The sequence below is a fragment of the Condylostylus longicornis genome, unplaced genomic scaffold, assembly GCF_029603195.1.
Source record: "Condylostylus longicornis isolate FDR11 unplaced genomic scaffold, ASM2960319v2 ptg000010l, whole genome shotgun sequence".
Lineage (NCBI taxonomy): Eukaryota > Metazoa > Arthropoda > Insecta > Diptera > Dolichopodidae > Condylostylus > Condylostylus longicornis.
In genome coordinates this window covers 2,352,846-2,366,957 of record NW_026577979.1, presented here as the reverse complement: position 1 = coordinate 2,366,957, position 14,112 = coordinate 2,352,846, and positions in this window count along the sequence as shown.

Genomic DNA, 14,112 nt, shown 5'->3' with positions numbered 1-14,112 from the left:
TCATATGCATACACGTGCCTATATTATTATATATTGTATGTATGTAAGTAAATAGAAATATTATGTGTCACATTTTTATTATAATATGCTTATTTAAATGAGTGAAAAACACAATCATAACAAAAGTAATTTCGTAAATGGCAATAAAGAGAAATAATTCTTATAAAAAGTGTTTTCAAGTTCATCTGTACTAAATTGAAAAAGTATGTTTGTATAACAGTTATAAAACATGAAAGAAGATGCGGATATCTTCTTTCTCTTAAAATGGAATTTGTCAATAGTTTTCAAATTTTAAATTTGGTTCTGATTTTGTGCTTCAGCAAACAACTTAATGTGCTGTTAATGTAATTAAAAGGGAAAACCTGTCTGTTAAATGCCATCAACCTTAACGTTACTTTTTAATTTTTTTTAAATATTCAGTAGTTCAGCTGTTACCTTTGTAGATTTGGTAGAATCCAAGCGAACCGAGTGGGGAAAGTGGACATATCTTCCGGGCCACCGCAGCCATTCTTGACTTATTGTAGCCTCCCCACGTTCCCGCCTATTATATCAATGTTTTAAGTATCAAACTGGAGATAACCCCAAAGAAATTAGAAAGCAGTTTCCGAAAGCTCAGGAAACGCTGCCAAAAACAATTGCGACTTTGAATACTCTGTATCGGGCAGTCGCATAGAATGTGCACGGCGGTCTCGTCGCCTAAATCCTTATTAAATAAATATATTAAATTATTAAAGTTACTTTCTTTTTAAATTCTTAAATATTTTTTTAAAAATTATAGTAGCAATTTATTAAAGAAAAAAGACAACTAAATTCCTTACTGAAGCGTTTGTCTTTATAAATTTTCTTAAAAAAGCAACTCCAATTTATATTAAATTTTCATAACATTATAAATTTCAAATCCTTGTAATAAATTACGCCCCTTTTTTGAATATTTAAAATTAAATCACGTTATTTTATTCTTTGTTTTATAGTCAGTGTCTCCGTTTCTAAAAAAGCTAATGATTAATTGTTAACGTTTTTACCGTCTAGCCGGTGCGGATAAAAAATATTTTGCGATTGTTTACATACATACACACATTTTTCATAAATTCACCTCTTAAAAGAAAGCAAAAAGAAAAAAAAAGGAAAAAGAAAATTGTTGAAAAATCTCGTCAAAATAAATTTAGGTTGTAATTAATTTTGATATCAGAGGTTAAAAACCTTTTGTTTTTTCACATTTTTTTTTTCTTTTCATTTGCTTATTTTCTTTTGTTAGGTACGAAAGAAGGTATAAAGGGTTGAAAAGCCAAACCAAAAAATATTACTGTGTTGTGTTCACTTTCTTTTTTCATAAAATGAAAATAAAAAATAATGTGTCACCTTTAATATAACGGGAAAGTAGCTAAATCTATATAAAACATATATATCATATATATTACGTATATATTATTATAATATTGTCGTATATAATAAATTGGAAACATCAGTATGAATATAAAAAAATGTTGTACACCTGACAAAATTATTTATTTGCATTAATCTCTTAAATAAAGTTGAAATTCCCCATAGGAAACCTACACCCATACATTTATTCGGATTTATACGGAATAGTCGAATATATTAATTTTCTTTTAAAGTGTATAGGTGTGCGTACATTTGAAGGTAAACAATATACTCGTGTTAGTATTGGTGTAAACACAGTTTGATATTGCAATAAAATCAAAGTAAGACGGCACTTGACAAACTAGATTCAAGGATATTTTAATAATATTATATTGGCATCAGTAAAAATAATTTTTGACAAATGATTTTTATATTTTTTTAATAAAAGAAGAAAAATTTTATAGAAAAAATGAAAAAAAGAGGGAAAATGAATGAAAATATAAAAAGAAAATTGTAAATTTTTTAAATCCTAAATAAAGTGTTATTTATAAACAAGCAGGCTGCTGCAAAACAGGAAACTATTATGACGAGCTGTGAGGAAAATATTGTTCACATCTTATTACTGAAATGTGACTTAAATATTTGAATAAGTAAAGCAAACAGAAAGAGCTCTGAACTTCAAATATCTTATCGTAACTAATTTTAACAGACTCATCTTATACTTAGTTTTATTTTTAAATCGCATATAGGAAATCCCCCTATTTGTCAGTGTAATCAAAAGTTTCTTTTAACTTAATGTAAAAGCCTCTTCTTGTTATCCGGGATTGTTTCAGAAGGCTAAAGAGGACTTCGGGTAGCGTTCAATCTCTTTCAATCTGTATTAAAGAAAATTTGATGGTTGGTCTAGGGGCACTAGTACCAGAATATGAGGAGAACGTTTTGGTAGTAGAACCAATAATTAACTATGGGTTGTCAGGGAATGGCATGTCAGTAGCTTTCATGCTTTCCTTTTTCCTTCGATGAAAAAAAAAAACAATTGAAAATATTTTTACTGCCTAATCGTGTACATGGCTCACTTCAATGGATGTTTAATTTTTTCAATTGGATTATTGCATTTTTTCTCAAATTGTCGACTGAACGTCTTGCTTTTATAAATAAAGTTAATAAATTTTCTATACATTTTAGAAAAAAAACTCAGAAATTACATTTTACAAATATTTAATAGTTACTCATTTTCTTCGCATTTGTCCAGTGAAATAGCGGAATAGATAAAAATATGGTTACGACTTAATATAATTCATAATTCAATATCAACCTCAAAACCGCTTCTTGTGTAGAGTTAAACGAAAAATTTTTAGAAAAATATTTCGTATATTACTGAAGGCTATAAAATTTTTAATAATCTAGGTAATTGTAAATAATTATTGACAATTAGCAAAATAAACTATTCTTTGTCCAATCGTGTCAAAATATCAAAATTATCTAAAAATTAAGAATGTTTTTTCATTGCCAAGACGTATCTAGATAAAAGACACTTTTACGAAGCAGATAGAAAAAGACGAATATTGAATCAAAATTTACTTATTGGAGAATAATATTTTTCAGTCCAGTCTTATTGGAGAATAATATTTTTCCACCCAAAACAACTCAATATAAGAAAATTTTTTTAATATTTTATTATAATATATATGCTACTCGTATGTATTAAACGAACATTTCAAACCCTTGTAGATACTCGTATTATTATATTATTATATATATTAAAATTTCAAAAATTATAATTTTTGAAGCTAATATATTTTCGTCTCAGGTACCTAGGCAATACACCAAAAAATATATAAGTTTATTGTAACATGATCTAAGATCAAGGAAATTAAAACATTTTTTATTATATCTTCTTTTTATTGCATAATTTAAGGCGCTCAGAAATTCTTATTGAAAATAGCTTATCAAAATTTAATACAAACAAAAAAAAAAACAAAAAAAGTTTTTCCCATTCTCTCCCTTTTTTCTCTTTCATCGTATAAAATTGTTAAATTCAGTTTTTCACCTTTTATACATCTTTTTTTTTGTGTTTTGAGTGTATTCCGGCACCTCTATATTATCATACGATACGGAACGATGATATTTTCAGGTGTTATACACAAATAAAATAACAAGAAACGTTCCTATACGAGAAAGTAAGAAAAGTAAGAGCAAACAAAAAAAAAGAAAACAATACTCTAAAGAGATTTTCATTGACTTATTTAATGTTGAATGATTTATTGTTGTGTTTGCTATATATGAATGGTATATAAGAAAAAAAAAAATAAAAATTTTCTTTGACTTGTTTTCACTGAACACATAAAATACACACACTTACGTATAAGAAGAATTGAAATAATAAGAAAATTTTCGAAGAAAAATCAGTAAAATTGCAAAGAAAAACAAAAAAAATTAAACAAGAAAAAATTAAAGTGTGTAGGTAAAAGAGAAAATGAGATTTTTGTTCCGAAGCCCTTAACAAAAGGTGGATTTTTATATTATATTATTTATTTAAATGATAAGGTGACCATATTAACTGAAGTTTAAATTCTTGTTCTACATTTATCATAATGATCATTAATTAATGAATATATGAACACTATAATTTTTACTTTAATTAATGGGACAATTTAAAAGTTTTGTTAAAGAAGAACCATAGGCATGGACTAGGAAAATCTTATTTTGTTCAATAAATTGGCAATGTAGTCTAAAATCAAATACGTTTACAAAAAATAGGTCTTTTTCAAAAGAAATTTAGTTATTAAACTGTCTCATTCTATTAAGATTTGAAATTATGAAATACTGAGTGTTTTATTGACAGAATTTCCAACTTTCAATGTAATTTCCGGAAGGAATTTTTGGTTGATTTTCGACATACATATGATATGAGCTTATAAATGAGCAGATTAGCAATATTCAGAAGAAATTTTAGAAATGAAAGAAGTTCATTACCTTAGATAGAGAAAATACATAAAGAGAAAAGCTATTCGACTTCTTGGGTAAATTTTAAGTCGGCAAATATTGCTATTTTACCATTATTTCTTCTCTAGTTAATTTTTGTTAATTCTTTTATTATACTAAGGTCGTGATCGTGTATCTCGTTATTTTCCGCACCAAGTGAATAGAAGGTGAACAGATATCATCTTAATTTCAGTAAAAAAATTACTTGCATACTTTCTTTAAAAGAGAAAAGACTGATTAGATTATATAAGTGGATTAGGGATATTATACACGCCTTTTCAAATTATTTAACTCGCCTTTATGGCTAAGCAAATTTGCAAGAAACACTGACAAAATACTCTCATAGTCAAGTATGGTGTTAAGTTTCTTTGGTATCAATAAAATTTTTACAAAAATTCTCTAAAATGTTAAGGATTTACCAAACATCATATTATCAGATTTTTTACCCATATTTATTTTTTAATTAAATCTGGCAACCTTAAAATTTATAAAATTATATTTACATATACATATAAGAGTTATTTATATTTGGTGATAGGATATTTACAAAATTTATTTTTGCTTTCTTATGTTTTTTTTCCAATTTTCTTACTATTTTACTGTTATAAAGAAATAATAGCGAAAGGAAAATTGTAAGGATTTATTAAGAATATAAATTCTATATAAAAATAACAATAATAATAATAATAATAATGATAATTGTATATATACCTATACACACACGTATATGTATGTGTTGGTATATGAAAATGTGTAATTCTTAAGAAGGTGAGAACAGGTGTACGATTTATTTGATGTGTATATAAAAAAAAATTTTTTTTTTGTATTATTTATATTGTATTTTCATAATAAATAAAATGTATAAATAAACAAGCGAAAATAAAATTAGGTATAAGAAGTTTTGTATAAGAAGACTCTTCTGGGGGAAATCGAAAATCAAAGAAATCGATTTTTAAGATTACCTATAATTTTTTTTTTTCTGTTTATTATTTCTTTTGTAAATTTTTTATGTTATTTATATAAGAAAGAGAAAGTATTTTTTTTCTTGATCTGAAAATAAATTTAATTTAATAAATTTTTTATAACTTTAAATAGAAATTATTTTAATGAAAATTCGTGTAATTAAAGTAAAATAGAAGAAAAAAAATGAAATATTTTGAATTTACGCATCATGGTTTTCTATATTAATTTGCGAGTCAATTTCAGAATGGATATTGGAAGAAATGGAGATTAAGCTACTCCAACTCGTTTAGTTTTCAATGTTTGCTAAAAAATTTCATATAAATTTTGTTTTAAATAATAAAATTTGATTTGATAATGAATTTTGGCAGATGAATAAGGAAAATATGGTTAATCGTCTACACTCGCACTTATTTTCGTCAAACAATTTACTCACACTTAGGTCTATCAGACTCTACTGAGTAATATCGTAAAAAATATTAAAAAAAAAAATATGCTAATTTAAGTTTTCTTTTCTTTATCTTAATGGAAATTTCTTCATGCAACTGCAGAACAGATGGATGACGTAATCAAAGGAACGAGTTAAAGGTAGAAAAATTCATTAAAAAAATTTTTCTCCTCGAACTGGACTCGAACCAGTGACCTACCGCTTTCTAGGCGGACGCTCTACCAACTGAGCTACAGAGGCATGAAGAAATTGCCGACGAAATGTTCTCTACATTGCTTATACTGTAATTCACATGATTACTAAGTATTTGTTTTGTTTACACAAATTAGTAGTGTAATAAGCACATTCTTATTAATTCCGCAACTATGATGTTGTATTAGTAAAATTCATAATTTTCTTTTCTTATTTTGATCAGTTTTATATTCTAAAATACATAATAGGAGAGGAGAGATAAGAAATATAAGAAAAAAAATCTACATTTGAAAAATTTAAGTCATATATTTTTTTTTTTGTTTAAACCTAAGTCTTTTAACAGAAATGAACTTCAAACGGCTCTATCAATTTTATTTCTTATTCAAAGTCATTATTTGATTCATATTTTATCGGCACAATCGGAGCAAATAGGTGCTCTAGAGTAATGGTTGAGAACCACAATTCGCAGAAAAAGGAAATTTGGAAAAGAACACGAGCTTTCATGCCATACAAGCACAATTTTTTTTTATTTTTCTTTATATAAGTTTCCAATAAAAAAAAAACAACTAAAATTCAAATCTCTTGCACATTACTCACACTAGGACTCTTCAGACCTCACAATGACTTTTAAACCATTTTTCGGATATATTCGCGACAAAATACTTACCGTTCCCTTTTTACCGACCGTATTGTGTAAACAATAGGTAGGTTATGTGATGGCAACAAATTTTGCATATCGAGTTTTCGGTGGGAACGTACTTCTCCATAGTAGGGAAGTGTAAATAAACTATTTTTAGCAACCTGTCGGTCTGTCGGTCTGTGTGTGCACGCGTGTATCTCAAGTTCGGCTGAACCGATTCTGATGAAATTTTATATGTAAGTTTATTTCCACCATGGCACGGATCGATCAACTTTTGGTATATCAGGCGTCGGGAACTGCACTTTTTAGCGGGCCTGTTTTACATTTTTGAACATTTTGAAGAAAATATTCATTTGATTTACTTGAAATTTTATATATTAGCTCAGCTCGACCGTCCGCGAAAATTCCTATGTTTTGAAAGAAATCAGGCATCGGCAACTAGACGTTTACTACTGGCCAAATATACATTTTTGCGTATTCATATAAAGAGAAATAATCAACCGATTTAATTGAAATTTAATATATGAATTCCTCATATTAAAACAAGGAACATGTAAATTTTTTGGAAAGATCAGGCATCGGCAACTAGATGTTTACTACGGGCCAAACATACACTTTTGTGTATATAAAGAGAAATAATCAACCGATTTAATTGAAATTTAATATATGAATTCCTCATATTAAAACAAGGAACATGTAAATTTTTTGGAAAGATCAGGGCTCGAAAACTGATCTGCGGGCCGATTTTACATTTTTCACTATATCTACGGAACGAATTGATGGAATTTCTTGAAATTTGATATTTGAGTTCTGGTTGTTACCGAAACTAACTGGCGAGCATTTCAAGGAATTCGAGTAGCACAAACCGAAACTCTACTAAAAGCCAAATTTACATTTTTCTAGATATGTTAACTATAAGCTTACAAATGTCCTTAAAATTGGAAAGAAGTGCTTAACAAATATTTTTATAATATTCTGTAACACTTTCATTTAACTAGACAATACACAATTCGGTCGGTTATGTGCTGATCACATCAGATTTTCTTTTTATTGTAAACTGATAATAAAAAGAAAATTTACATATATTTACTCCTCGAAATATTAACGCTCATTTGAAAGAGAAATCAGTAAATTAAAATGTATTAGGGTCTACTAGATTCAGTGTAAATACCCTGGGTTAAAATAATCTTACGATCTTATTTCAACAATATTACAACAATATATCTAAAAAATCCTAAATCGTGCCTATAACGTTTATGATAAATTCGAAGTTCTATTAACTCAAATCTATTATTTAGAACAAGATAGTTCCGCTCTTGGAACTCTGTCCCTTAAATAATATATTTAATCTACATAAGTTTTGTTAAAGTGGTTCATTTTGAAAATTTAACAAAAAATGTAAATTGATATGCAGATTTCCGGAACCAAACAAAACACGTAAGATTTAAATTAAAATTGAGCCAAGTTGACTTGAATTATAAATTAGAATCTTTTAAATAAATAATACTTTAAAATTGACCTTAAATATTTAAAATTATTTTCTTCGAAATTTTTTCTTAAGAATTCGAATTTTAGGAATTTTTGCACAGAATTTTTGTCACAGAATATACCCATTAATTTAATCTAAATCTGTCTAAATTATGCAATCTTAATATTTTATTTAAATGTTATATAATAAAAATAATATGCATTATGACAAATTGAATTATTGTTATACATAAATAATAAACATTTGGGATTAAGTAATTTTTCTAGAAAATTTCAAAGCAATAATATATTAAAAAGGATAATCTAACAAGTCCTCAATTTTATAAATCTTATTATTAAATAAGATTATTATTAATAAAGATATTATTAAAATTTGGTATTTTTTAGAAATAATAACGATTAATATAACAGTAATAATAGTTGTAATAATAATTTTAAAATAAGCCTTCTTCTTTAAAGAAAAGCACACAAATTCATATTTTTCATAATAAAAAGGCAAATTTTATTTTTTGTTATTCTTTAATATCCTTGAGCCATTTTTAAAATTAAAAATTAACCCTTTTATGTTGAACGATTTTATTAATTGATGATAGGATTTTGTTTTTATACATCAGCTTTTGTTTTTACTTGTCATATTCCTCCATCTTCATTTTTACTTGGATGATGTGTGTACATATGCATATTTCATTGTCAATCATTTTATGTTAGATAACTGAACATATTTTATGAAAATCATATTATTATACTTACTATATACATATATGAATATATGAATGTCATCTATGAATGTTACGGTATTGTATTGTATAAGATTTTGACATAATAAGAATTGTGACATTAGAAAAATTTATAAGGTTCTCTTTTTTCTCTTCTGTAATTTTCAATCTTAATATTATTTTTGTTCTTCTATTTTCCACGTTTTTGTTTTTTTTTTATTTTGATTATTATTTTTGACTCTTTTGTTCGCTCTAATTACGAATTATTTTCATTGTCATTTCTGGTTTACAAAACATGTGATGATAATAATTATTATTGTAAAAATGATTTGGAATTTTAAGAAAATCATTTTAAATGCCTTTCTTTAACTGTATATAAAAATGAAAAATGAAATAAAAAAAAATAATAATAATGAGAGAATTCACACAAAATATGTACAGTTATCTCTAATAATATGTATACAAAAAATATTATAGAGAATAATTTTTGTATATTAAGAGAGAATCCTTTTGTTTTTCAAAATGACAGCTATACCGTATGTTCTTATTTATTTAAAATTACATATTATAGAATTTATAGGTATGAGAAATGAGTAGCTGTAATGACACATCATATTATAACACTGTATATAAGTTTGTTTACATGCATATGTTATGTATAACAAAATAATTATAATAATGACAATCATGTTATAGAAAATTGTATATGATTGCGATGATGATGGTTTTATATTAGCTTTAATTCTTAACTGGGTTAAGGATATAGAAATAAAATTTTGATCCTTTTAATATATAAAATATGTATATACATATACATATATATAGTATTTTGTGTTCAAAAATATTTTTATTATATAGATATTTTGTATATTATTATAATCATTTACCATAAAATCTGTATAATTTTGTCTATATAAGGGTATACTCGTAGATATTGTAATAACTGTGTATGTGCATAGATAATATAAAATAGAGGAAAATTTTGATTTTTATTATTTTCGGTTATTGTGGGTTTTTATAATCTATTCATGCATATAATACTCGTATGAACATTTAAAACTATTATATAATATATGAGATTTTATATACATTTAATTGAAGAGATTATAAAATAAATATTTATTTATATTTTTTTATATTAAATATTTACATAGTATTTCAAATAATTAAAAATTTTGTAAATAGTTGTATTTGTAAAATTTCAGTACTATAATGCCATATTACCGGAAATAATTTTAAATTATGTTCATTTATGTAACATATCCAGGTCAAATATATTTAATTTGAAACTCGATTATTTTCTAAACCAGTTTGAACAGCTTAAGATTACTTTTTTACAGGGTTAAGTAAATGAATAACTGATAATTCGATTTTCAGACAATTATCTATTCACTCTAAGCGAAATTACTTAACAATGTAAAAATTACCAAGAAATTTGTTTTAATACAGTTTGTATTAAAAATTTTTAAAATGCAGTTGAACTTGGATGAAAGGGAAACTTTTAATATAATGCATTTTTACTTTCGGTTCTATTAATTTTTTAACAAATTTCATACAATTATGAAGGAATTGCTATACTTCACTATATAAATGTAATTAAGTATTTCAGTGCATTTTTGCGCTCTATAGGCGGAGTATTTTAGTTGCATTAGTTGTGTTTGGAATTACATTCAGCATTAAAACTGGATAAGTGCGGAATTTTTAAAAGTGGAATAAAATCTCTCGCTTTTTTTCTTCGAATTACTCTTATTCCAGTCTTAACTGTAAAACAAAACTAATTTTATATTATTACTGTTCTTTCAGATTTGTTATAACATTATTTTGATTAAAATAATTTCAATGGTCAATTATAACATTTTGTATATTTTACGTTTATACATTGTATTTACCCTACCCTACCCTACATATTCTATTATTATTGTATACTCGTGTGTACAATAATAAATTTGCACACATATACAAATAATACTTGATTGTAACAATATATGGCGCACATACATACACATATGTACACATATCTTTCTCATATTAAAATATAAATTTTAATTTTTCTTTTTTAATAAATTTATTATAAAAAGTTTTTCAGTTAAATGATGGAAAAATTGAAAAATAGAAAAAAATAGAAAAAATAATATTTTATTTTGAAAAAATATCTATATATATTTGAAAAATTTAAATGGCAAATGGTTCGGAAGATTATAAACATAATATTGGGAATAGAAATTGTTTTATTCCTTAAAATTGCGGTATTAGATAAAAGTTTTCTAATAAAGGAGTAATGATGTGGAATAATTTTTATTTTTCCAGTAAAAAACCAAAATGAGAAGAAAAACCAGAAAAAAAAACAAAAAAATAAAAATTTTTTTTTAATTTTATGTAGAGGTTAATAATAGAATATTATTTGCTATATTTTAGAATTAGAAAATATTTTTAACTTGTAAACATTCACAATCTATGTACTTACGTGTATAACATATGTATATTATAGTCCCTTTAGTTTGTCGAAAATAAATTATATGTAGGAGAAAAATCAATAATATTATTAGAATTTATAATTAATATTATAAAAGTATTCAACATAATTATTTAAATTTATATTTTTATTGATTTTATGTTAATTGAAGAAAAAAGAATTTGAGAAGTTTAAATTATAAAAGTGAGAATACAATTACTTAAGAGTAATTAAAAATAAGGTTAAGAGCTTTAATGTTGTTCAAATTTATTTAAATTAAGGATTTATTTTAATTTTTTAATATGAATTATGGAAAAATTTAATGAATTTAAAGTGAATGGGTATTAAATTGTCCTATATTCAAAAAAAAATGTAGAATTTATCATAGGATTTAATATATTAAAACTGCATTCTTATTTTATTAAAAAACTTGTACATAATTAATAGTGACAGTAAACGAGTGATTTTTTGTACTAAAAATACAAATATAATTGCTGTTTTCAAAATTAATGCCATAGTTGATCATTATTATCACCAAACGCGTATCCGACCAATACAATATTTGATCAATTATAATATAATAATGAAATGACTAAATTGGAATGATTAGTGTGAGTTAGAATGATTGTTATATTAGCTTTTAATAGTACATGTTACCATATAAGTAAATATAACAATTATGAGAAAATTTTCTACGGATTAAAGAAAATTGGGAAGATAGTTGAGCGTTTTTCATCTATATTGCTGTGATAAATGAATTTGTGAGAGTTAAAATTGAAAATGAATTTTTTATTGCTAGAATTTTAAAATTAAGAAAGTTTTAAAATTAAGAAAATTGCAATTTTTTTAAAAAATCTGTAGTTTTTAGAAAATTTTTTTGTATCGTAAAGCTATGAATTTCATAAAATGATTGAATGAATTCCATATTAAATATAATAAATAACAAGGCATCAAATTTTTCAGATTATCGTTAAAATTGCATAGTTTTAGGGTAATAGCACTATTATATATACGAATGATTACCCGCACAATAATGTGGTGTCTGTGATACCGGTTTCGGGTATAAACCGTGGTCAGTTTAATATAATAAGTAACTAATAAGTTTAATATAATAATTCTCTTGCTGATTTCTAAATGAAATCTTAGTTAATGCAGGCTTGAAATAATGAAAAAATTTTAAAGAATTTAGTTTGTCGACAATTTTCGATAAATATAAGAGGCTAACCCAAGGCAATCACATTTTCTATTCCTTTCCTGTATTCTCTATTCCGTTCCTAACTTTGTATGAAATCATTATTAATAGGAGTGACAAAATATTAAGTGGTTTTCAATTTTCAATTTAACAATATTTTTGAAGCTTTAATAAATAAATCACAACAAAATAAATATAAAATCTAAAAGTTTTAAATTTCTTTGGAATTTCTCCCCCTCTTTATAAAATATTTATTACAGATGACGTATAAAACTTCTCATCCCAACTACTTTATTTTATTACAATAAAAGATTGTAATCCAAAAAACATTATTTATGTTCAATCTCTCATATGTCAGAAGATACTAAAAGATTAAACTTTTTTTTTTTTGTTGGAAGAACATTAAAAAAAATCAGCGAAAAAAAAAATAAAAAACCGCTAACTTGTTAAAAGTTAATGCATATCACCTTTATCAATTTAGCAACCAAAGCGTTTACAACCAGAAAAAAAAACAAGTCCTTGCCACTTTTTAATGTTTTTTTTTCTTTTACTTTTTCAATTTTCAAAAATTTTTTTTTTTTTTTTTTTGAGTAAATTGAACATAAGTACCAACAACTTTTTTACCTATTGAACAATAATGGAAAAATATTTTTGGGAAATTTTTTTTTATTGCTATTTATCAGTAACTAAATGAAAAAAAAAAAATACAATAACAGGGTTTTCATTTTACTCACATGTTATTATTCATATCAATCAGTATCATTGCAATGATGATTATCAATATCATTGTCACCATACACTTAAGTAAATTTATTCTTATTTTCTTTGCTTGTTGTCGTTTTTTTCTCGCACTTTTTTTTTTATGTTGCTCCTTGATGACTTCACCTCATATTTGTCATATAGTGTTAACCAACCGCATATAAATCCTGAATATTCTCACCTTATTTTCATTTTTAATATTATATTTATTATTATGTCTATATTATATATACATATATATGCATTGGTACTCGTTTAGTATAAAAATGGAATGGCATGGCAGTGAATTAATTTGATTGTTTGCGATATAATGTACGTACGGTTTATTACTGTGTGCTTCATAAGTACAATGCAACATTTTATTTAGAGAGATAGAAAAATAGTGAGAAAGGGAGAGTGGATTTTTATGCAGAATAAATTAGTCTAATTTGTGATATTTTTAACTATTTAGAATGAGAGGATTTAAAAGCAAATGTAAAATAAAAGCAATTAGAATTAAAATTATAATTTTTAATTCTGTAGAAATTTTTAATACGACCATAATTGTAGGAAAAATATAATGACATTAATATAAAAATTTTATATTTTGAATAGCCGGATCTTAAGAATTTTAGGTCGTATGGCCATATTAGATGCTTAAATAAGTTTCAAAGACCAAAATCATCATAGATTTCCTGACATTAGCTGCAATATTTAAAGAATATGACTACTCTATCGTATAGAGTATGTGAAAAATCTGGTGTGAAAAATATTAAAAAATTTTGTTATTGCCATTCACGCAACACCCTGTATACAAAATTATAATCTATAATATTATTCTATACAAATACAAGCATATGCGCTTATAATTTAAAATTTCCATGTTTTTGGCATATGAATCTATCATCGTTTCTTTTTTTTTTTCTTTAATACAATCGA